Source organism: Strix aluco, chromosome Z (assembly GCF_031877795.1).
Source record: "Strix aluco isolate bStrAlu1 chromosome Z, bStrAlu1.hap1, whole genome shotgun sequence".
NCBI classification, from domain to species: domain Eukaryota; kingdom Metazoa; phylum Chordata; class Aves; order Strigiformes; family Strigidae; genus Strix; species Strix aluco.
Genome location: NC_133971.1, coordinates 65751859 through 65778438, shown reverse-complemented (window position 1 = coordinate 65778438; position 26580 = coordinate 65751859). Strand labels below are relative to the sequence as shown.

Here is a 26580-nt window from a genome sequence, read left to right as displayed (position 1 = left end):
TTACCCACAAGGGTTGTTTTGTTTTCCTATCTTATTTTCTTTCCCTTCTTTGCCCTATTGAGAAAAAAAAGGGGAAAGGGGGGGAAGTGATAGAGCGACTTGGTGGGTACCTGGCATTTAGCCAAGGTCAAACCACCACAGTCTGAGGCCTGGCAGATTAGACAACTGTTTGACCTTCTCTGTGTTCACACTGGCCATGCCAAAAGCCCATCGGTATCCTTTTGGGTCTTTGAAACACCCCCTCTTGAGGTAGTCAATGCCCAAGATACAAGGGGCTTCTGGGCCAGTTACAATGGGATGTTTTTCCCACTTATCCCCGGTCAAGCTAACCTCGGCCTCCAGTACTGACAGTTCTTGACATCCGCCTGTCACTCCTGAGATCCAGATAGGTTCTGCCCCTTTATAACTTGATGGCATTAATGTACACTGTGCCCCGGTATCGATTAAAGCCTGGTACTTCTGTGGATTTGATGTGCCAGGCCATCGAATCCACACTGTCCAATACACCCGATCATCCCTTTCCTCCTCCTGGCTGGAGGCAGGGGCCTTCTATTCCTGTTCTTGGTCAGAGTATTCACTGTCTGACCCTTGCTGTGCCAGGCCAGAAACTCCTTCATCAGGGCCAAGGGAGGTGATCTCAGTCTTCCTGTATCTGGGAGATCGCTGATTACTTTCTTGCGGTTTCACACCAGCTACATTAACAACATTCTTGGATGTCGTCTTCTTGGCAGGGGTCTTTCCTCGCAATTCATGTACACGAGCTTCCAATTTGAAGGTGGGTTGACCGTCCCACTTCCTCATGTCCTCCCCCTGGTCACGCAGGAAGAACCAAAGTTCGCCACGTGTCATGCGCCTAGGTTTCCCTTTCCCTCTGACTGGGGTGGAAGAGAACCGGTTTCTTGGGGTGCTCCTGACATCTAAGGCACTCGCCCGTAGAGATGAGGAGGTACCAAGACTCTCTTCAAAGTTCTGAAGCCAGGAAGAGACTGCCTCCACAGTTGGCGTACATCTTAGTCCTTCTCCCATATCCATTTCTGGATAGTATATCGCAGCCCAGCCCGCAGAATACGAGGATGGTGCACCTTTAATCACCTTCCTCCACATGGCCCGTGTGCACAGGACATCCTCTGGATTTTTAGGGGCTTCATCATTATCTGGATCACTATAGATGACTTCCAGCACTGCTAGTTCTCTCAGGTACTGGACACCTTCATCCGCAGTAGCCCACTTCCCCGGGGAGTTGTCCGTAAGATCTTCCTTGAAAGGATATCTTGCTTTAACACTTGAAAGGAGCCGTCTCCACAGACTGCAAATTCCTGTTTCTTTTCCAATTCCCCTTTCAATTCCTCGATCTCTAGCAAGGGAACCCAGCTGCTGGGCTTCCTTACCTTCCAGCTGCTGAGCATCAGCCCCATTATCCCAGCATCGAAGCAGCCAGGCAGCAATCCGCTCACCCGGCTGGCGGCTATAGTCTTTCCGCAGATCTCGCAGTTCTGATGATGTCAGGGACCGGGTAGTTTCTGCCTCCTGTTTGAGTTCTGTTATTCCCTCTTCTGACCCCTTTGCTGAAGGACCCGCTTCTTCCTCCTCTTTTTCGTCCCTTATTAATCGAGGGTATGGACCTGTTGTTCTCCTTGTCCACTGTTTCTTTTTTACTACTGGGGCAATCTCTGCTGTTATTGTTTTTGTTTGAGTTCCCGTTTCCACCACAGTCCTTTGAGAGCACTGAACTGCAGCTCGATAAGCATAGGCCAGGCCCCAGTACAGCGCTAGGAGTTGCTGATTTTCATCGGGATAGACAAGGCACCCTTCTATCAGGTGTTGTGTCAGTTTTGCGGGGTTGCTTGCCTGTTCAGGGGTAAGATCCCAGGCTACAGGAGGTGATAACCGTCCTAGGAATCTGCCCAAATCCTTCCACTCCCCCTGCCACCCAGGGACAGGCCGCCTCAGGGCACATTTTGGTATTCTCTCACCCAAAATTTGCTTTCTCTTACACCAAAAACCTAACGAGCTCCACACAGCCCACAATAGGCGAATAGCATTAATGAACAGTATCAAAGAGCTAACATAAGGATTAATAAGTACTTCGGGAGCTTGCAGAATAAAACCACTCATGATGTTCCCAATTTCTTCCAGCATGTTCCCGAGCTTAGCAAAATAAAGATAAGCAGAGCAATAAACAAACCCGTGACAAGCACAAGAGCTTGTCGCTTACTAACTGCTATAGCTATAGCACAATTAATATAAAACTGCCGTTGTCCCGCCCCGCACGGGGCACCAAAAAAAGACTGTGGTGGTTTGACCTTGGCTAAATGCCAGGTACCCACCAAGTCGCTCTATCACTTCCCCCCCTTTCCCCTTTTTTTCTCAATAGGGCAAAGAAGGGAAAGAAAATAAGATAGGAAAACAAAACAACCCTTGTGGGTAAAACAAAAGCAGTTTTAATATAAGCAAAGCGAAGCAAAGGTCTGTGCGCAGAAGCAAAAAAAAACCAAACAAACAGATTTATTCTCTACTTCCCATGAACAGGCGATGTCGGGCCTTCTCAGGAAGCAGGGCTCCAATACGGGTAGTGGTTGCCTCAGAGGACCAAGGGTGACCCCACCCCCTTCCTCCTTTCTCCCAGCTTTATACTGAGCAGACGTCATATGGTCTGGAATATCCCTTTGGTCAGTTCGGGTCAGCTGTCCTGGTTGTGTCCCCTCCCAGGATCTTGCCCACCCCGTCCCACTGTGGGGGGGCCAATGTCAGAAGGAGCCTTGGTGCTGTGTAAGCACCACTCAGCAGTAGCCACACCACCAGTGTGCTATCAACACCCTGCCAGCTCCCAACATAAAACACAGCACCAGGAGGGCTGCTACAGGGGAAAACCAATTCTGGCTCAGCCAGACCCGGTACAAATATACCATAAAAAATTAGCCTTATAATGTATATACACCACTAAATATTGTAGTAATGAGATCTGACTATAAAGGTGATCTATAAAACAACTGCAGGTCTATGATGCTAGTGCAAAGCACTTCAACATACACTCACCTGAATATCTGTAGCATCTAAAGAAATGAAAATTTGTTTTAAAGGTATTTCTGATGGAACACATATGTCCCAACTCTTGCAGCCCAACTGCAATGAGACCTTATGTCCTGTGCCTGTGTTTTTTGTGGATGTTTTCCTAGAAGGGGGGAAGTAGAAGAAAGCTCATACTATGATTAGCTAACTTGTCTGTTATCTTTCTTGCTAGTTTAGGTCAAGTTACTGAAACATTTAGTATCAATGGGCAAAAAAAATTTTAAATCTGAAGTATTTATTTTTTTTGCCCCCTTGCCTTGGCCCAAGGCACTTCACACTTTACTAACGGGGGAAGGGGTGACAAGGAGCACAACAGACATGAGATGAGAGGAAGAGACCTACAGAGGGATCTTGGGAGTGGAATATTAAATGTTATCATTTAATGGCTTTACTCAGTTTCTTCACTTAACAAAAATCTTCAGGATTAGGATTTCAAAATACACACCAGGTAATCTTTACACCATGAAAAGAATAAATAATCTTTAAACAGAAGAGATGCAGATTTGTGTGTTAAATGTTTGAGAGGAATGGAAGCAGCCTGAGGACCCATCTCAGAAGCTTTGCTTTGAACATACACTAAGTGCAATGAAACTGGATCACATTTCAGTTACCATAGTAATGAAGTAAAGAATTCATGTCTCTTCTATTCTTAATCTGCAAGTGATGCTTTGCACCCACACAGGTAGCATATCTTTTGCAGTACAAGATCAGAATTCAGAAAGCCACCAACAGTTGCATTACACAGAAATTATTTTAATCCTGCAAGTTTCTTGAAACTTATGATAAACATTTTTAAACTGTTTAAGCAGTGTAATTTTGAAGAAACTAAACTAATTATTACATGTATTCAACCTACCCTTCAGCAAAGCCATGAGCATTTTTCTGAAATGCCACTTTCATAGTTCAGAGAGCTACTTATTGCAAGAAATTCAAATCTCTAATTTGTTTCTTCAAACAAATAATTGCCACTGATGGGTCCAGAGGCATGCAAAATTTCCTTTTCATTCCCCTCTATTTTCGGCTTGCAGGGAAGAAGTGATCTTTTTTGACTATCTCCAAACTTTGTCCAAAGGCTGGGTGTGGCAGGTGCATCCGCCCAATGAAAGCAGAGCTTGCAGGGAAGAAGTGATCTTTTTTGACTATCTCCAAACTTTGTCCAAAGGCTGGGTGTGGCAGGTGCATCCGCCCAATGAAAGCAGAGCTTCTTGGCTGCTGAAGGGTAGCAGCTCCTGACTGCCTTTGTTCTCAGGGCTTTGCGGTAATTGGGGCCTTTGGCCAATGGGAGCCGCTATTGACCACAGGTCAGATTCGGCCTGGGTATAAATGCAGTCCCCTGGGGGAATTATTTTGAGCTCGTCCCCTGGAGCAGCACGCTGGGATGCAGCTCAAGGAAACTCCTCGAGGGGCCTTGGGTCGGGACGCTGCCCTGAGCAGGTCCTCGAGGTTGAGAGCCCTCACTTGTCAGGTGAGTGATAGAGAGTTTTGGGTTGCTGTTAAACCCTAGGGAGTGGGGCTTTGTTCTGTGTTTTGGGTTGCTTAAACCCTAAGGAGTTGTGCTTTGCTATGCGTTTCGGGTTGCTGTTAAACCCTAGGAAGTTGTTCTGTTCTCCTCTCACAGACATTCAAACCTGTAATTTATGGAGAGCTAGTTAATTCTGTTAACAATAAATTTTTAATTTTTGGTGGTTGGTTGTTTATTTGAGAGCATCTGTAACACTGGGCTGTGCTTCTCTAGCTCAAGCCATTTCGTAGTGATGGCAACGGTCCTGAATTAGATGTTTTCTGCCTGTATATATACATATAAAAAAGTCCTGGAAGTTTTTCTCCCTTGCACAGTTATGCATCCCTCTCTGCCCTTTATGACAAGCCCTCTCAAAAAAAGAAAAAGACAAGATATGCAGAGTAACATCAAGGTCTCAAATAAATCAGAAAGTATTTGAGTGATGTCACTCAAATCCTAGCAGGCTGATAATAATTTTTCTGGAAGATGCTAACAGTAAATGTCACAAGTGAAGTCAAACAATATCATTCAAAGGTATCCCAAAGTCAAGTACCAACCTACATATGCTGGGGATCAAAAGCAAAGAAATCTCTTCTGTTTAGCTGGTAGAAAAGCATGTTCTGCTAAATCTGCACCAGATTTTTTGAGGTAACTGCTAAATATGTATCCAAAGTCCAAGTCTGAGTGAAATATAAACGACACACAGCACTTCAAAGGACCCTGCATATAAAAGCCTGTGTGGATTTGACCTGAAGAAGGCTCCATCTCAGCCCCAGTCAGCCCTCAAATGGAAGTGGTGTTACGGGTGCAGATGAGGAATGTGCTAAGTGGAAACTGAAGAAATTCAGACGGGATGATAAGTTATTGCCATATTGTGAACATGTAGAGTTTCTAAAAGACAATGCTCTTTTATTGAAATTCCCACATCTGGCACTTTTCTCTTACAACCTAACATTTAATTTATCTCCCCTCCACACAGAAGAAAAACTGCCAACTCTTTTTCCCACACAGCAACGCTCTCTACCCAGCTGTTGTCCTGGCTCTTCATATCTTAGAATCTCGGTCAAGTAAACTGTAAGAAACCAGGCAACAGAATACCTGCTGCCCTCAATGTGAGCCTACTGTGGGGAACAGAGCACATCTACACTACACTAGCAACAAATTAATGGAGGGACAGACTGTAACTTTGCACCTCACATTAAGAGTAACAAGTATTGGTATTTAAGTCACAGTAGTAAATCTTTTGTTTTGATCGTTCTTCTCTAAAACTAACACAGATACAGTTGGGTTTTTTATTGAGAACATTTTATTATTTATTAATATCATCAAGCTATCAGAAGCAAGGATAACACTTTCTTGCTGCTAACTTTGTAACATTTGTTACAAGTGTAATTTTTCATGACTGTGCTTCCATACATATATATAGCTTTATCTTATTTTATATGCAGTAAAAATATATTGCACATAATATATTTATGTATTACATACCCATATATATTAATATATCGCATTTCAAGGCATTTTCTGCCACTTCATATTTATCTGTGTTCCAAAAAATGTAGGGCACAGTAAACTAAATTAGAAAGGAAATAGCATACTGCTCTGAACTATGTAGTCTAATCTTGTGCAATATCTTTCCAATCAGATCCAAATCAGTATAAAGTGATCCATATATAAAATGGCAAGTGACGCACCTTCCTTTTTTTGACACAGTTCTTTTTGTCTTTCATTCTAACTATCTGTAGAAGAGAAACTTTGGTTCACATTTGTCATGATTTCTCCTTAATCCACAAAACTGTATTATTTTTCATAACGTTTTTCTGGCTTCTCTGTTATTTCAATATAAAATTTGTAAGCTTGCCACAAAGACTCACATGCAGAAAATATAAGAAGTGTCATTTATTGAGCATAATCCCTGTGCTTTATAGTCTCCCTTTCTGAATATAATGATGAGAAATATCTTTTGTATTTTAACTTCAAAGCAACCTTGATACATAATCAGGGAAAACCAAAACATTGCTTTGGCACCTCATCTGATTCAGAGTAAAAGCATCAACTTCTCAAGATTCATTTTCCAGTCTTGCATCAGTCTCTTCTGTAATTTCAGACAATTTTTTTAAAAAAATTATTCTTTAAAAGGAGGGCAGATTGTGTAAATCAAGGTATTCATAACATTCCACATTAGAGTGGGCTATCGCAGCAGCATTTGAGGCTTCAGTGCATCCTATTCACCTGTGAGGATTACCTTCATCAAGTCAGCAATGCTTACCACTGGCCTGCAGGCTCAGTAACCTAGCTAGGCCAAAAAATACTTTTCCCCTTTTCTTAAATGATTACAGTCATCAAACAGGCTTATCTCTCTTGGCAAGAAGATAACTAAAGAACATATAATTCACCTCTGAAGCCTGGTTCAAGACTTAATAAATACACTTGCTAACTCCCTAATGCGAAACTACCTGATGTACAGAGAAGTGAACGATCCATCCGGATGCTTTAAAGAGCTGCTTTGCAGGATGAGTTTCTGTGCTCAGAGAATGACCACTTATATTTACTACCTCCAAAAATTTTGCTGTTTTCAAAGCAGAAAGATGACTGTGAATTCATAAACACTAGAAAGTTATACAGCTATTAAACTTGTCTCCACAAGATGACAGTTTTTCAGACTGCTCAGTCACCTCTATCTCAGTCATTAAAATGGCAAATACAGTAAGAAGCAATTCACTCTCTACAATAGCTCTCTGCAAGCTTGACTTTTAAGTAAACAGCAGGGTAACCTGAACATGATGAAGTATAACAACTTTTAACCACACCATCTAATCCTTTGCCACACTAAGAGATCTAGAGTTAATACATCTTTCCATACTAAAACAATCAAAATCCCAAACTCTCCTAAAACAAGATAAATCCTAGTAGAGCCCCCACAATTGCTGTTCTTATGGTAGATATGGTAGATAGAACAAATGCCAACAAGAAATATGCTTCTGCTTCTCCTCTGCACCTGCCTAGTGTGCTTGTTTTCATGATTAGGAGCTAGTCTGCTCATACATCCAACATGGTATGGATGCACTATCAAGACAGTGATAGGTAAGTATGTGATTTGCCTTTTATTTTTTTTTAAATGGAACTACCAGACTTATATGGAGGCTCACAACTATTGTGTTTAACCTTCTTTCACAAATAACCCTCAAACAGCAATCCTTTTTCTGGAAAACTTCTGTTACCATTCATTCTAGTGTTAACTTCAGGCTCAATGCAAAAAGTAAGCTCTTTTAATCTGCTAATTTACTTTCTGGGATCTTTGCCACCAGTCAAAATAGGTGTTTCATAATTTTTCCCTGAGGACAAAGTGATCTATTAAACTTTTCAATGATAGAACTCTCTGTTGAAATAGAGCTGTTTGCTAGCTTTGTATTCAAGAAATCAGCTGAAACTTCAAAAGCTATGCAGGCCAAAGATAAAACCAAGATAGAAATCTAAGGAAAGGATTTTATCAAAGACAAGATAAGTCAACCATTTCAAGATGGGGGATTTGGATGGTTAGAGGAGAAACTGAAAGAGAAAACATCCTTCATTGTATTTTCTTTGATCTCTCCTACTTTTTATATCTGCTCTGAAAAGAGCACCAGCAGCAATGGAGCCCCTATGCTGTGCCACCCAACTGATCCTCCACCCACTAACACACAGGAAGAGCTAGGTACTTGCTCAGAATAGGAAGTGTGAGATCACCCTGTAGGATGGCTTTCTGTCCTCCCACATACATGCTGTTCTGCTCCCAAAATAGTCTGATGTGCACAGGATGGCTGCCTGTCTCTCAAGACAAGATGTGGTCTGAGTAACATGTCTGAGTTCCCACTACTGACCCACCAAAATTACCTAAAAAGGTCATAAAAAGTGTCTTTCATCAAACCCTACATAAAGGAGCTGCAGGGGCAAGGGCGTCCCTTGTATTTGTTTTTGTGCATTGTGTGTTTAAGATGCATTTCTCCACACTTTCCTCCTTAATTAGGAACCTAGAGATTCATGTTAAAAACAACAAAGAGCACATATACATATAAAGCTGGAATGCCAATACATTCCCAACTCTAGCAAAGGGATCATTATGTAGCAAACTAGTACTGCAGAACCAATGGCTGGATGTATAGTATCATCATATATCTGGTACACTACTTTTGAAGAAAAAAAGGCTGTACACCGCCTAAACATTTCCCTGAATATTGCAGTACTCTGAATTTTTTTTCTCAGCTTTTTAAACCCATAAGCTTACACTGACAATTCCAACATTTATACAATCTGCAAGTACTACACAAAAGTTGATGACATTAAAGAGACACCATCCGCAGTAATGTCAAAATTCCCGTCGGGCACTAGCATATGTTTAAAGTTTTAACATCTAATTTAATTTTTGAGCCAAAAGGGACACTGACTATAATATTGAACTGCAGGAGACCACATACTCTCTGAAGAAGCAAGAATGAAGAACTAGACCTTTAAGTTTCAAATGCCTTATGTCAAGAGGACTACTATACAGAAGAAACACAGAGAAGCACAACTAAGATAATATGCAAGATAAAGTAAAATACTAGCCATTCTCTCCAAACTCCCGTATTTCAGTGACAGGTTTATTCTAAAGCAGTAACATGGTATCTAAGCCCAGTGTAATGATGTTCTCACTAGTGATCTTCACCAGCTGCAAAATACCAAAGCTCCTACCATTACTAACATATTTTTCTCAGTCCCTTACACGGACAGTTTCTAGCAGATTGCTTAAAGAGTCTTGGTTGTTTATGGATCTTTCCAACTATGGCTTCACCAGAACAGAAGCAGAAGGAAACCAGCAGAGGTTTTCATGCCAGCTCTTAATTAGTAACAGAGATAAGTAGCAGGCCTCCAGGACACCCAGCTTTCATCAAGTTTTCCAAAAATCCAGGATGCTACCTGACTTCTGTAGCTAATGGAGAGTTAGGAAATTGAGACAAAGGATTGACAAGAGGTAAGTTTTTAAATAAAGTAAGCTGTTATAATTAGCATCTATTAAATTGATTATCAAATATACTCTGGATTTAGCCTTTGGGCAAAATCACTTGGCATTTATTGACTGACTCAAGTGGCCAAAAAAAAAAAAAAAAAGCAAATCTGATTGCTTTCTGAACTCCCAAGCAAAGAAACTAACAGTTCCATTAATATTTAGAAAAAGAAGTAAAAGAAAAATAAAATAATCTAAAATGGCAAATAACTTGACTTTATTAAATCTTCCAGCCTGATTTTAAGTACAACTTCATATTAAATCAATCCATTTTGTAAATGAATACTCAAACTGGACTGCATATTGTTATCTACAACAGCTCCTTTGCTTTTAGCAAATTCAGCACCTTCTTGAATCATTTGAAGTGTATGCCTCTTGATCTGTTTACACAATATTCCATTATATTATGATGGTGTTAGTCATCACATGACAAAACCAGCAACTGTAGCCCATGTTTTCTAAATAAACAGGGAAATTTGCCAGATGAGGTCAAATGACTCTGAAAGACACTAAGTCTTTTAAGAAATGTGTTTAGCTTGCACATTAAATGGAACTTGTTCCATTCCAGATACTTAAACCAACTTTAAGTCACATAGTAAATCAGAATCCATTCCTTGGTATAGCTAGTAAGTACTGTCCTTTTCAAAATACACATTAGCAAAATTTTAAGATATTTATAACTTGTAACTTGGCTGTCACATCATACCATGAACTTCTCTTTCCAATAAGTTTATTTTCATTACTTTTGGTGATTAATGCCTCTAACATAATTTAAAACCCAAAACAATCATCTAAGAAAATAAGACTGATTTTATACCAGAGAAACCATACTTCTTTAATGTCTTTAGACAGACTACGCAGTCTGATTGTAGAGTAACAGGTAATTCATTAAGGACAGCAGGGCATGATGAAAGGAACCAGTCTGTGATACTGGCTTGTGGTATTGCAGCAAAAATCAGAACTTGGCATTTAACACATATTGAGTTTGTGTGTGTGGCAGGAGTTTTTGGTAGCGGGGGAGGGGGCTACGGTGATGGGCCTCTATGAGAGGCTCCAAGTTGGACCTGCCTCTGGCCAAGGCTGAGCCTAGCAATGGTGGCTGCACCTCTCTGATAACATATTTAAGAAGGGGAATCTGGGAGGAGGGGTGGCAATTGTGACAAGGACACCTGTGCAAACACAGAGGTCAGTGGAAGAGAAGAGGAGGAAGGGAAGAGGGCGCGCCAGAGCAGAGACTCCCCTGCAGCCCACGGTGAGAGGGCAGGCTGTGCTCCTGCCACCCATGGAGGTCACTGGTGGAGCAGATGCCCACGTGCAGCCCATGAAGGGCCCCACTCTAGAGCAGGTGACTGCGCCCAAAGAAGGATGAGACTCTGTGGGAAGCCCCCCGATGTTGTAGTTCAGGGCTGGGAGGACTGCAACATGGGGGAGGGCCCCATGCCAGAGCAGCTCAGGGAGGGCTGCGACCTGTGGGAAAGGCTCATGCCAGAGAAAGTTCATGGAGGACTGTCTCTCATGAGAGGGACTCCATGCTGGAGCAGGTGAAGAGTGCAAGGAGTCCTCCCTCTGAGGAGGAAGGAGCAGCAGGACTGACTGCACCCTCCATTCCATGACCCCTGGGGAGGAGGAGGTAGAGAAATTGGGAACAAAGCTGAGTCTGGGAGAAAAAGGGAGGGGTGGGGGAAGGTGTTTTTAAGATGTGGTAATGCTTCTCACTGTCCTACTCTGCTAAGTGTTGCTGCTGTTAGTGTTTGAATTAAATGGTTGTTCCTTTTCTTCCCCTAAGAAGTCTGTCTTTTGCCTATTACCATAATGGTGAGTCATCTCTCTCTGTCCTTATCTCAATTCCTGAGCCTTTTGCTTTATTTTCTCCTTCCCATTCCTGAGCGGGAAGGGGTGAGTGAGTGGCTCCATGGTGCTCAGTTGCCCTCTGGGCTCAAACCACGACAACATGTACCCTTTTCTTACAGCTGCCAGCTTCCACTTCCAACATGTTAGCTGTTGCTTGGAACAAGTGCTTATTATCAGGCTGCACAGCTAGAAATAAAGCTTATCAGTGCATCTTTTGGAGTTGAATCCAGAGCTGTGACACAAATAAGGGACAAAAACTCTGCTGTACATGGTATAGAAGGAGAGACTGAAAAAGTGGGTTTGTTCATCCTTAAGAAAAGAGGAGGCATCTGCTTGTGGTCTTCCATTATCTAACAGGAGCGTACAGAAGACAGACAGACTTGGAGGTATACAGTTATAGTATGAGAAGCCAAAACCTGAAGTTGCAACAAAGAAAATACTGATTAAATTTAAAATAAAAATAAAAATTATTATGTAGGTGGATCAAACACTGGACCAAGAACCCAATGAATCTGAACATCCATCCTTGGAGATCCTCATAACACAGCTGGACATGGGTCTGCAAAAACCAGTCTAGCTAGTTCTGCTTTGAGTAGGTATATTGCACTAGATGCCATCCAGAGGTCTCTTGTCACCTAGATTATTTTCCAAGTCTCTAACTTCAGCTGGTGTTGAAGAGGAAGAATGTAGAGTGGGCTGGAATTGACTTCGTTGTAACACAGACGCAGTATATTCTCCCTGATGATCAAAATCATCATGTTAAAAGATACAGATTAAACAAATGGTGTAAAGATACACCACAATACAAACTTTACGGAAATTTCTAATAGCTTCTTAAAAAAAAAGCAAATCCAAAACTCCTGATAACAACACACTGAGAACTGCATCATGCTGAGCTCCCTTTCCTTTCACTTGCTGATCTTTTCCAACAAGAACACAGGAAATACTTGAAATGTCATCTGACATGACAAGAGCTGTAGTTTTCTAGAGGATGTGTCATGATTACAACACACAGCCCCTCCTGCTCAGCCGAATGCATGTCACACCACAACCCCTTCCCACCCCCCAGCTACAACACAAACAAAAGCTTCGGGTGTCCTTAAGTACACTGCTTATTGAATTTTTTTTGTTCAGAAATTGTATTGCAAATCCTGTAGTAAGACTTCCTAAAGCTAGCTGGCTAATATAAACAGGTTTGTTACATCCTGTGTATGCAGGTGTCTGCACACATTTCCATCTATATGAAGGCGTACATGTTGCATAAAATACATCACATACAAGCCTTCTGTACTCCTATGTACACTCTGTATAATCTTCTAAATCAGAGTGATATGCACATACCACTTCATTACAGAAAAATACCAGAACAAAAAATAGTTACCTCCAAACAGGCAATAGCCACTGCCATATACAGAATCCTCAGTCAACACTCACCACATGAAACCAATCACTTACTAAGTCTAACACTTTCTCTAGACCAGCCAGTTAAAACATGTACTGCTCTGAAGGTAACAGCTCTAAAAACATTGTCATATGTGCTTGCAATCAGCAGTGTTGTACTGCACGTAGTGATTCACCTTTGACTATGACAACAAATCAGGGCATGCACAGTATTTTCAGAAAACCTCTGCACGCAACTCACAGTAAGTCCCTTACTGGGAAAAGATGGGTCTTCAGGAGTTATGGCACTGATATTTTTTAGCAGTAGGATTCATGGGTGGAAGCTCTAGTACTTGTGCCACAGGCAAAAACAAAGCTACAATATTTAATAGTAATATCCTCAAGAGTCAACAAACACAGACACAGTGAATTCATCAGCTTTTAAATACTTCTGTGAGTGTCATTCTTAGAAGCCTGTGACATTAGTTTGCCCAAACAGCAGCAGCTTCTTGCTTATATACATATGCAATTAAATACCTAAATATTCATCTGGTTTCCTAGTGGTGTACTGTACTACTGTGAGGTTTTATCAAAATGAACTTGATCTGAATGAAGATTTTTTTTTTTTTTTTTCCTTCTCCTCCCCCAAATCCTTTTTTAAGGGAAGTAATCCCATTGCAGTTTTGTGTCAGGTCCAGGAGACACACTCCTGACTGCTGACCTTTCTGGCAATCTTCTCACTGGCATTTCCTTGCTAAGTTATTTGTCACCTGTGTGAACTCTTCATTATCTCTGGGCTCTCCTTGCTGCTCCAAAGGCATCCTGACCAGTTACTTCATCAGCTCTGTCTCACAGCCTTGGGTACCCCATTTTGCAGTGGGGTGAAGTGTTCATAAACATGGAATCACGAATTTGCTTCGGTGGCCATCCCACTTCTTGCTCCTGTGAGGACTTCTGCAAAACTCCTGAATTTGACTGTCAGCATTGGAAATCTGTTAATCCAGTTCATTTTAGGCAAGTCACTGGAACAAGTACATGGCAAAATACATTATGATATAGTCTGTCTTTGCTCGCTCTTGAAATATCAAAGCAAAAAGTAGTTATAACCTACACGAAGGAAGCAGGAACAGTCTCCCATATTCTTCCCGTACTGTGAAAAATAGTACCATATTTGAAAGGTGATCCCCCTAGTGGACAGGGAAATTATGGCATTCTACACAAAATAAAAAAAGCAATGCAACAAGCATCCAAGATAATTTAGCAACAGGCGGCCCAGTAGGTATTTTAGGAATGTTAGATGCCGAGCCCACGGACGCATGGCTAGAAACACCTCTGGAAGAGTACTCTACCAGCAACTCTTAAGAAATGTTCAAATCAACAGCTGCGCTGAGACTTAAAATAGCTTTCTGCTCAGCTTTCGATGTATTCAGAATAGTATCTGACACAGTGCACCGACACAAAAGCCTGTGCCCAAAGTGCGGCAAAATACCCACAAAAGATGGAAGGGAAGTTGTTCAGGAGCTAATTAACAAGCCCCAACAGAAGTATGGGGGCAAAGGATGAGCAACATGGTGTGCCACTGCAAATCTGTAGGCTCAAAAGACAGACAGTGAAGAAAAAAAGGCCTTTGTGAACGAAAACTTCTAGTCAAGCACTGTACTCCTACCTATTTCAGTTCAACAAGGAACATAAAAAGGAAGTTTCAAGGCGTGTTCTGGTTTCCCTGGCAAAACAAAGGCATCCTTGCTGTCTTGTCCATCTCCTATCAAAAGGAAAACACCAGTTCCAAGCACTACAGGCACTTTTGCATAGCCTAGCTGAGGCATGCCACAATTCCACAGGTCTTGAGTGTAAACAACCATTAACTATTTAAATTTCATCAAGACAGAAAGCACCCCATATTCCTAATTTATTTGTCAAATTCTACTCTTCTAAATGCAACCTTGTTGAAAAGAAGTATTCAGAGGCAGTAGCAATAGCTCCTTACTCTTCCACTAGCTGCACTAAGATGACACACAAATTTTGTAGAGGACAAAGTCTCAGGTACATTCATTATTCAGAATTTACTGCCAGACTTATGAATAGGATCAACAATACATCACACAATCATTTTTAGAGGCAGCATTGGCGGCTCATAATGTTCAGAAAAGTCTTTCTACTTACTAATCCATTTCTGTGGCAAGCCTATCCCTTCTTGTCTTGCAGGTCCTTCTGCACAAAGTTATCTATGATAAATGTATTACTGTGAGAGAATTTCTATTATTGTGTCTCCTACTTGCATATTTTTTGACACCATTCCTTCAGTCAGGCTAGTGCTGGTAATTCTAAAGTTGTAGAAATCCAGGAAGTATAGTGACTTTCTTAGTGTGTCAGATCTACTGGTCCTGCCAGAATAAGCCCATATATAGGAGCTTTTTAAGATACGAAGAATAGGAAAGCATGGTTCTTCAACAGTCAGCAAAACAGGGGAAGCTTTGGCATTGCGACACTGAGCACCATGGAGATCTCTCAGACTCCTCCAGGTTCTTGCATTATTGGCAACTGCTTCCCAAGTTCCACAAGTGTAGTCAGCTTCTATCCCAAATAAGATACAGCCACTATCATCTGTTTGCTACAGATTTACAGTCACTGGCAGTTTAAAAAAAAAAAAGGTCATAATGAAGAGGAGAAAAATCAATGAACATACAGAACAAAAATGGGTTTTCTAAAGAGCTGCAGGTTGGGAATTTCTGAACTGGGTGCGTAACAGTAACTGTAGGTTATTTATAGTAAATATTTTTCCTTTTGCTCTTCAGCAAATTGAACCATATAATACCTTAAAAGACACGTACACAACTCCAGTGTTTCCAACAACTAGAGCTATGAACACAGAATTGAATAGTAATTGTTGGTAGAAAAATATCGGTTGTTCCTAAATTAAAGAAAAAAAAAAACCTAAGCTAAAACACTACCACCACCACCACCACCGTTTCATAGACTGAATGTTGGGTACTCTTTACCAACACCCAAACCTTTCTGCTCTTCCCAATTGTTTCCCTGTAGGCTTCAACTTCAGACCACTCTTCTGTGTTCTGAGATTGTATAGTTAGTTTTTCTTTAAGAAACTAAAGCAAGTAAACTTGCATAAAACACAATGTAAAGCGTAGGTGTGGCTGTCTATCTGGTGAACTGTAACAGCACGAACCATAACACAGTTAGTGCCTCCTGCAGCATTGCAAACATAATCATCTGCTATGTTTGGTCATTAAAAATAAATTGTCAGTGATGCTCACCTCTGCAATGCCTGCACAGAGCTAACATTCCTAAGAGCATAAATTGAATTCTATTCCTTCTTGGGCACAACCAAATTATTTACTAAATTCCAGTGAGATGAAGCAAAGGCATTACTTGCAGAAAACTTACTGTACCAGCGTGGGAAAAAGATCCAGCCTGACTCTCTGAACCCAGAGTGAGTTTGTAGACCTGGTAACTGAAAGTTTTACTTATTTTTAAAAGCGGTTCCTTGTAAGAGTTGATCACTTGATTTACATTTCATTGACCAACAAACAACTATATGGTAAAAGAGGTTTTTGAGTTGTTTTTCAGAGCCTATCTCAAAGGGAAAGTTTTGTCTGTCTTTTCAGATAAAAAATATAAGGACATCAAAACCAAATAATATCCTCTCATTCCCTTTACCGTTTTTCTTTCCTTTTCACTGGGTAATAATGCAAGCTGACTAATTCCAGAACACTGAATTACATAAGTTATTATGTAATGTAAGGTACTGTAGAGTACCTGATCACTTTTCCTATTATATAGAGATAGATCAGACTGATGTAAGCTCTTCTGTTCACTCTGACTAAACAGAAACCAGTATTTACACTGGTATCAAGTTCAGAGACAGTGAGCAAGAGACAAAGATACTGCAGAATGTCATTCTGGTGACATGAAGTATACTACCAGCAGCGTATAAGGAGATTAATTTTACTGTCTTCAGAGGACAATCAAGATGCCTTCGCATTTGTAAAATACTATGGCAGATGTTACAAAGCAGTTATTTCACATGAGCATTGTGCACTTCAGAAAACTCCTTTTGTATTATAATCTCTTTAGATATGGAAAAGCTGTTTATAATGAACATCAAGTAAGCAGTTAAATCTAAAAAAATTAACCTATATCTAATCTAAAATTAAAATCACTTTTAAAATCTAGCTAGAACAAATTTTTGCCTTAACATTGAAGCTGTGCTGCCTTCAAAAAAAATCATGATGCTTATACACATGACCCATAAAAACCTACTAGTAAACATCCAAGAATTTTATTTTTTATTATTTGGTAGTGCCTTTCCTCAGAGGATCTCAGGACATTTAGCATGATCCCAGGCAACCACTCAAAAATATTCTGGCAGTTGTAATTCAGCAGATTATTCCCTACACACAAAAAAACCCACAAAAACCAAAACACCAAAATCCAACCCACCATCCAAAACATACCTCACAAATCAGAGAAATCAGGAACTACAGTTTGTATGGCTTTGCTATGTAGAAAAACACTAAGTGTTGCAGCTTGCAGAAAACCCCCTAACCTTCAGTTCTTTAACCACCAAATAAGCTAACACATATCTATCTTCACACATCAGTCAGTTTCTTCCCAGATTTTAATCTAGTTGTGTATGTATTAAAATATGTAAACTTCCTCTTGATTATCTTCTCCGTGTAGGAACGTTACTCTTCTTTTATAATGGAAATGTTGTCATTTTATTCCTGAATCAAAAAAAGCAGCAGAATCTCAGTGACCTGAAATATATGCTTATGCTTTATTTCTTTAGGGGTGGGGCCATACAAAGAGTCCTTGATTACATCCTTTACATCCTGACTATATCTTAGTCTTCCAGAAGTCAGTTTAATCCATGCTGCTTTCACCATGGCCACTTTAATCACCTCCCTCATACTCACTACCGGTAGCAGCCTAGAATTGGTTGTGTAGTGTTTTACAAATTTGCACTGTCATCATAGTTAGCTTACAGAAAAAATAATATCCACGTAGCATAATAGGCTTAGAAACCTTTGATGGGTTTTTAAATAGTTTTTAAAAGCAATAATTAAGTAGCCCTAATCCTTCTCTCTCACATCTAGAGTCCTGTTTCTTTATTCTCTGAAGGACTCACACTGTAGTTATTTGCTTTCCTCCCCCAAATCTTCCTTTCTTTGCAGTACAAATTGAAGAGACATTTCATTTTCAAAGCTTAATTCAGATGCTAAAAAAAGAAAATATACATTTGATACTTTTCCATGGAGAACACAAGGTCCTGTAGGCTTTCTTGCCTGCTATTCTATAGATCAGCATGCCTATTCTTGTGCTGGCATTTCTTCTTCTCTTTACAAGTTCAGCAATGCCAAGCTGCTACCACAAACAAGTAATCCAGTATGTTACATAAATGCACACACACACACGTGTATGCATTTGCATATCCTAGCAGATTAGTTTGGAGTATGTACCTAGCAGGATTTACTGCCCCATTTTAACAGTAATCTACTATTTAATCATCATCCTAGAGCCTAGGAATTAAATGTTTTTTAAGTAACTGGAGTACAGCAAGTTGTATTTAAAGTAATATTTGTTCCAAACAGAGTTAAATAACATGTTGTCCTGTATTAATTTTACTGAAGTCTTTCAAGAAATCTACCTGGAGTGCATTTGGCTTGGAAGCCCCCTGTGTTTAGAGGAACTTGATGAGTCGTAATATTCTTTCACAAATAATATACTCCCTTGACACAAAACTTTAGTTCTCAGTTGAACATAGCCAAGTGTGCTTTCTTTAGATAATTCCTGATAGCATCAGTTTTTCAGTTCACAAAACTGATAAAGAACCCCAAGAGGCAAATTTTATGCAAATATACATAATGAGTTAAAGATTAATAACTACAGTTTATGCAACTGTAACATAAACAGTTTGAAAACCCTGATGTGACATCACCTCTAATGTTTTATCATTTTGGCATAATCCCCAATTAACATCTATTTATCGATCCTGTTGAAGTCTCTTCCTCCATTTCATTCAAATCTGATTCATATTTCTTTACCCACCACATCATCCCATATGCCCCAAACAATTTTTTTTTCTCTTTCCTCATTTAAGGTCAGAGGCTCTGAAGCCTCCAATGGTCTACCATACAGCTCTCCAAGTAACTGTCCTCCAGCTGTAGAACAAGGATAGCAATGCTGACCTCGCAAAAGAGTCAGGCTTGAGCTGCAAGAAAACTGAACTCAACATCAGTGGCATAACTTGGGGGTTTCGGTGGAGACAAGACTTGAACCTGTGCTTAAAACAGTCTGGCGTCAGAATAAGAGACTGCTACAAACTTCCAGAGCATTCCCTGCACTCAGCTGCCACCACACTCACTACCCATCAGAAATGGTTTTGGGTTTTAAGTAAGTAGAAGAATTTAAAAGGTCACAACTTCTTTTAACAAAGTGAAACTACAAAGCTCTGTGCTGTACCACATCCCCCGAGAGAGATGGACATAAAACAGAGGGAAGGCAGCCTCTGGTAAGCAACAGTATTTCCTCCTGTGCACCATGGTGAGATGAACTCTGCACCTCTGCTCCAGAGGTGGAGAGCTCCAGCCGGCCAATACCACCATGCTAGAGCAGTAGAGCATGAAATGCCATGCTATGCCAGCAAAGAAGTGCTGGTCTGGGCAAACTTAGAAGACAAAGTATGACTTACTCCCAATTTATTTCTCCATCTCCAGAGATAAGGCAGCCACATACCAACTTTAAACCATTTGTGCAGGTTAGAAACACCTAAACCGTTAACACAGACCTGCCAAAGGTAGGGCAAAATTAAAATGTTCTGGTTTGAGAGCATTCCAGTACCAAAACATACAAACTATGAACTAGGTGGTCCTTATGATAAACCATCCAGCAGAACACAAAGGGTAGTTACATTCACACTGAAAACCAGTCACACCACAAACAAGAGAAACAAACAGTTATGAAGACTCCATGCCTGTTGAAAACAGCATATTATAAATCCACACTATTTTCTGAGACTGAATGAGCTGAATTTACAGTTGCAAAAGGAGAGATAATGTAACTTAAAATTATTTTAAAAAATTCCATGCAAGCCTCTCCCTTTTGATGTCAGGTCACTCTCAGAGCATGACATGTCAACAAATCACTGCCATACATTTAAAGGGAGAAAACACAAAGAGATGGTATCTTTCCTCTGCAACAGTAAACTATAGCGACTTGGGTGTACCCTCAAGAGGGCTGAAAACCCCTTGGAAATTATTTGAAAAACAAAACCAAAACCAATGGGTTTAGAGAGGCATTACTTTGCTGAATCTGCATCAGAGCATGGTTCATAGGTTCAGTTTTTTGGACCAACCTCCACTCCTCTATTCTCCTTACTCCATGGCACAATATTAACCTGGAATTACAGAAGTCAGCGTTTTAGAGTGATCAGCTAAGTCACTCTGAAGATGAAAGTGAGAAAACCATTGCAACGGATTACGTCTATCGTTTACTGGGTACTTTATAATTTCAGGATCTCTGAGAATACATGAAGAATAGCTATAATTCAATGGGAACTTTGATACAATGCATATCTCACGCATAAGTAAGAGTCATGACAGGAACTGCAGGACCAAAGGTTTGAGGAACAGTATGAAAAAGGAAAACTTTCATAGTCGTGAAATGTTAATGCTGGGAATGAAAAATGTGAATGCGGGCAGATACCTTTAGAATAACCATTTAAAAATACATGTTTTGTGAGTTGCATATTGGTTTTAAGAATTATCTTCAACAGAACATCTCAGATCCATTACAGAAAAGTTTCAATAAAAATACAGTAAGGTAGCAGCAGAGAAAGCTTCTACTTTCAATATTCCCTTTCATATCAAAAACAGAAGTAAAAGGCTGAACACGTAGCTTCAGGGCGATGACTGACTTCCCTATTCACTAACACAAAGCATACTTCCATATGGAGTCAGTGAAAGTGCACATCTCAGACTATGTCCAAGTTACCTCTGCCTCTACCTGCTGGCAAGTAGAAATGCCCCTAAACCTACATGCTTGCCCATCTCCCCTGCTCTGACATGAAAAGCAGAACAGGGCAAAACCAGCTGAACTGCCATGCATTAAAATTAAGGCAGACCAAAAATCAGGGCTTTTCAGCTTCCATAAAAAAAAAAAAACTCAACAAAAATGTACAAAAATTGCATTGGATTTCTTAATTTCAGAAATGCTTCAGCAGTCTCCAAGGGTGCTTGCAAAACTATCAAATTTTGCTAGGCAGTATCAACTATTTCTTGAGGCAGCTCCTTTTGTCAGTGACTCATAGGGTTTTGCTCTTGAAGATGTCTTCCCACTGAAAAATTTGGAGATTTAAAAGAAACAAGTGATTTAAGGTCTCCAACACTGGTGTCCAGATCAACAAAGAGTACGGTCTACTTCCTTCCCGTGTTTAAGCAGAAAGCCTGAACTCTGTTATAGAGGCTGTAGATACTAAAAGCATATTACGTCCCTCTTCAAATATGTTGATAATGGCAAGACACATTCTCATCAATAAAAAGCTGGCATAATTCTTGTTTCCACCTCCCAAAAGAGCTATTTTCCATCCCATCAACTAGTATTGTATTAAATAAATACCACTGATACAGCTAAGAGCTCCTAAAAATTTCACAGCCATAGTAAAGGACTGCAAAATATTCAGTTAATTTTCATTCAGGTATTTATATATAAACGCAAAACACTGCTTTTTTTGTTTTCTTTGTAAACATTTTAATACTTGAACAGGTATTTTAAGACATGGGGGCTAATTTAAAGGTAAAAGAAAAATCTAAAGCAGCTCTATCAGGCTAAAAGCAGCACAAACAGATCAGGTTTGAGAAATAAGTCAAGCGTTTTGCTGCTTATTTAACTCTGCTCCTTTTGATAAGGTGTTCCCTCAGGCTACTTCTACAACAGCACTGAATAGGAAAAAGAAAGAATTTGAAACATCTGATCTGGCAGCTCAATATGTAACTCAGTATGACAACTCTGAAATCTGACGGCTCTCTAGAGTTGTCACCTTTTATATTTGAGTCTTTCACAGGCTTACTGAATGTGGTAGGCTGATCAAATTTAATGAATAAGAGAGCCAGAGTTTCAGTCATTTCAAGCCAGAAGCTATGCTTGTACTGCACTGCTGTACTGAAGAGGGAGCCTGGCCCAGTAATTCTTCAGTAGCAAACACCTGATTTACAGCACGTGCCTACTGAGGGTGATTTATTCTGCATACTGAATGCTTCATTATCTTTATTGTGGTCAAGTTTTCAGGAGTTGCAGTGGTAGATGTAGCCTTAGCTATATCTGTGGCTCCTTTTCTAGAAAAAAAGCTAGAGCTGACAATACCCATCATAGGTTCATTTCCTTAAGTAACCAGAGTCATTTATGTCTTCTGTAGCATTCAGTTCAATTGATAAATACAGCAGTATGTGCAGGGGTTTTTCTGCCTGTATTTTAAGATCAGCCTCCCCACTCTTAATACAGATCTGTCAATCCTCTTTCATACATCCAAAAAGACACAAAGGAAAATTCACTTTCTAAACAACTTTAAACATTTATGGCATAGCGTGAAGCAAAACCGTAATAGCCTTTTGACAAAACACAAAATGGAAATCATCTAAACAAAAGACAAGCAACAAAACAGAAAGTAATAACTAGAGAAGGAAGCTCAGAGCAAGGAGACCACAGTTTATGCTTTTATAGCAATGCAGTAATTTTACTGCAAGGTCAAAGGAAACTGAAGAGCTCAGCTGTACTTGGAGGTGGCCCAAACCAGGTGGGAATGCACCAGATCATGACCAAAGGTTTCTCAGACCAAAAATTAACTTTGCAGGTTAAAAATAGACAGAACACACAAAAAAAGAATTGGAGGAAAGTAACAGATTCCTGGTGTAGGCGACGAGCTCAGCCTAAGAAACCATGGACATGTTCTCTGAAAACACACAAGATAAATGGTCTCTCTAAACTTCTTGTTACCAAGAAAAGTATCTGGTAGTGGGGGTTTGACAGAGTTTACTGAAACCTAGCAGTGGATGGGATGATAACACATAGGAAACATGGGAAGAAAGACTCACCTTGTCACTGGGAAGTACAAGATCAGCATAGAGAACCTGTAACAGGTATCAGTGGGAGGTGTAAGAAACCTGGTGCAATCACAGGAAGTGCTACTCTTCTCAAAATAAAAAAAGGTTTGGGTCAGATCATAAGAGATTGAATTCAGACCTGAACATAAATATTAGGCGATCAGTATCACCTCCTTGATACCATGAAAACAGGTATGAAAGCAACTAGTTGCCTGAAGTCTACATTGTGATAAAATATATTATCAATCCAAATTGGATGAGAAAACTAGAAGTTGATAGAATACCTTCCCTTGGCTTTTGTTTGCATTCTGCTGTGATAAAGACCTCAGGCTACTAAGAAGCAAGATCTAAGACACCATCAGGAACATACTTCTTTCAATTGTATCACTATTTAGTTCTGTTTCTTTGCATACTCAATGTCTTCATTTATCACCCTATTTCAGAGAAGCATAGAGACCCATGTTCAAACATTCCCCTTCCATGATCTTCTGAGTACTGCAGTCTTGGAAACACCAAGTGAAATATTTAGCAATCAAAGTAACATTAGGAGAGAGTAGAACACTGCTTTCCAAGATGCCTGTGTTTTATTTCACAGTTACAGGGTGCATCCATTTAGCACTGACAAAAGACAAAAAGCTATGCTGTGATACATTTCAATTAAAGATGATGGCAGTACTTGAACACTGTCTTTTAATTAAGGAACCTCTTAAAGTGCGCTAATATTACTGCAAAATTGTTACTGTTCTGCTCTGGGGTATGCTATTAGGGAAGTGATGGCAGTGAAATTAGGTAAGTAATGTGTTCCTATTGCCATAAAATTTGCAAATCTTATCTAAAAAGACATGGTTTGAAGCCATGAAAATGCACTGGAAAGCACCGGTATACAAGTCTGGTAGGCATACAGAGTATTGGCAATAACCTAGAAAATGCCTTTGTGTACAGTCTGAATAATAGTCTTCTATAAAATTGACTGAAAGGACTCAGTGCATGTACATGTTTTCCATTTGAAAAGTACTACAGCTGCAAAGAACAGAGGTGCCATACTGAAGACTCCTAATATAATATGCTAGAATTTTGCCAGAAGAAAGCAACAGAGACAGTTCCTGCATCCTGGCTTTCAAGAGAGGAGGAAAACTCCTTAGCTCAATGGAAGCTATAAATATCACAGAAAAATGTGACTACTGAAAGTTCCAGGTTTTTCTTCTCCAGTGAACAGGCTTAAAATTTACATCACTATCCATGACATTAAAGGTGTCCCAGTTATCAGACCTGACAAAGAAAATGAGAAAAAAAATCATGTTTCAGAGAATGTAACTTTAAAAACAAAAGGAACACTTTAAGCATTGGTCAGGAACAAGTAGCAAATTAAGTAACTTCCTGCTTTCAAGGTCTTTATTCTGAGAGGCTGGTGGTTGTCAGCGTGGCTACAAGACCACATTAGTCCTTCCACAGAAGGACCCTGCTGAACTTGTAATGACTGAAGGTGAAAGTGATGGCTGGGACACTGTTAGGCCATGAAGTAGTCAGGATGCAGGAGGTAAAATGAAAGAAGGCACATGGAAGAGATGAAACCAGGCAGATGAGGCATTTCTCCTGAGAAACTGGACTCAACTGACAGATAGAATGCATGATAGGAGACAGACAAGTTTGCATAGCTTTTACACAAGTTTTCACGTTTCACCTATCTTTTGATACAACAAGGCAATAAGTACTGGTATTTTGGGGCTAAAAACTGGCATGTTTTTCAGCATGTATGTCTCCCAAACATGCAACTACACAACACCTGCAGTGTCAGGGAAAACTGCTTCCTTACCACTTGTCTGGTTTATCAATTTGCTCACACTGACAGTACATGCTTTGCTACATATCAGAGGAAAAACATTCCCATACTTACTCAGATGTATATGTATCTGATTAAATACTCCATTTACTGCAACAGTGCATGGCTAAACAATGGCTGTACAACACAGCAAAATGAGCTGAGTAACTGCAGGGGAAGGACAGCTAAGCACTTACTGTCGAGCATGCCAAGGACGGCCCACAACTCTTTTTTCTGAGATGTGTCCTGAAGAATTTTGGCATTTCATAACAAGCAAGGCTCTTACAACATTTGAAAGGAAGGTTTCAGGAACTGGGTCAGTGCTCAGCAATGTGCTATTTGTATCTTAAACATGAGGATGGTTTTAATTTTCTAAGCAAATGCACACCACCAGATCAGCAAATATACAAAAGTGGGTTGTTGCCCTTTTCTCCACTTTTTAAGAACAATCTCCACCCTTTCCATGAGTCAGGACCCACAGATCACTACATGCTGCATTAACATACTATGTATTTCTTGGGCAGTAACTTAACTGCATCATAAAGCCTGAGTCAAGATTTTATAAGGACTGAGCCTCAGGATTCATATAAAGAAAGAGAACATGCCATTTTCTATCTCAAAGATAGAAACAGTCATACCTCATTTTTAGTTGAAATATATGTTCCAAAAACTAGGCAATTAACTTTGGCTATATACGGACACAGTTAGCATTTTGAAGGACTGCACGAGTAACAGGAGAGAATTGCAGCTTCCCATGTTGGTGTCTCAGAGTTCATCTCCCATAACTCTACATGACTAAGAGTAAGATAAAGTTACACTCATTTGTTAGAAATGTTAATGGTCACACTATTTGCATTGCCATGCAAGGATCAGTCTGGCATTCAGGCTTTGTGCAATGGCAAAACCTAACATTAGATTAATTCTTTTTTTTAACCCTTTGGCTTCCCTAAAGCTAAATATTAACATCTGAGCATATTAATATGAGTTTGCTCTATTCATTCTGGGATTTTCTTGGTCACTGTAACTCCAGCATATCCTTTAGTAGTAACTAGGCTCTTTTCCATGTATTTGCAAAATGACAGTCCTCTCTATACATTCATTTAGCTTGATCTGGATGCGACACCACACAATGATTTTTCTCACTGTGCTAGCCATATTTCTGGTTAATTCCACCTTCATGCAGGCAGACTTCATCCCAACAGCACTGGACTCAGGAACACATTCTAAAGGTACTTAGAGTATATGAAACCCAAGAATATTTCTGTTCTTTCTTTCTTCCTTACATATGCTTTAAAATGTTCTTTTATCCAACTGTTCGCTATGTACTTTTTCACACAACAGCCGTTCCAAATTCTGTTTTAAAAAAAAGCATTTGCAGTATGAGTGAATCCCTTCACTCTAAGGTTTAATCTAAAAATTTACAAAACAGTTAAGGCTGAAATCCTTAATTAAATTAAGGTGGAGGAGAATTGGATTTCACTCTGGATTTTTTAACAGAATCATTTCCTTCTCTCATCATTGTCCAGCCACATCCAAAGGCAGGCCCTAACCCATACAGAAGACAAGATATTTACAGATCTCTACTCAAAAATGACTTCTAGAATGACAGTTTAGGTCCTCAGCCTTTCCTTCCCCTCCTCTTCAATTCAAACAAATAAAGGCTCTTCCCAGAGACTTTGGATAGACTTGATCTAAGGACAGGAAAATATCTGTGCGACAACAGACTTTTTGTCATGCCCAAACCTTAATTTGCACTGAGCTTGGCCAAACAGCACTAATTTAAAAAGCCATAAGAAAACCAGAAAATGTGAATAATCTATTT

The 26580-nt window shown here is 40.0% G+C and overlaps 1 protein-coding gene across 2 annotated transcripts in view; it reads right to left on the bottom strand.

Annotated features, from left to right (window-relative positions):
• The window catches only part of CDC42SE2 (CDC42 small effector 2), a 95464-nt gene that overhangs the window by 17983 nt on the left and 50901 nt on the right, over positions 1–26580 (bottom strand). The gene's annotated exons all lie outside the window — the stretch shown is intronic.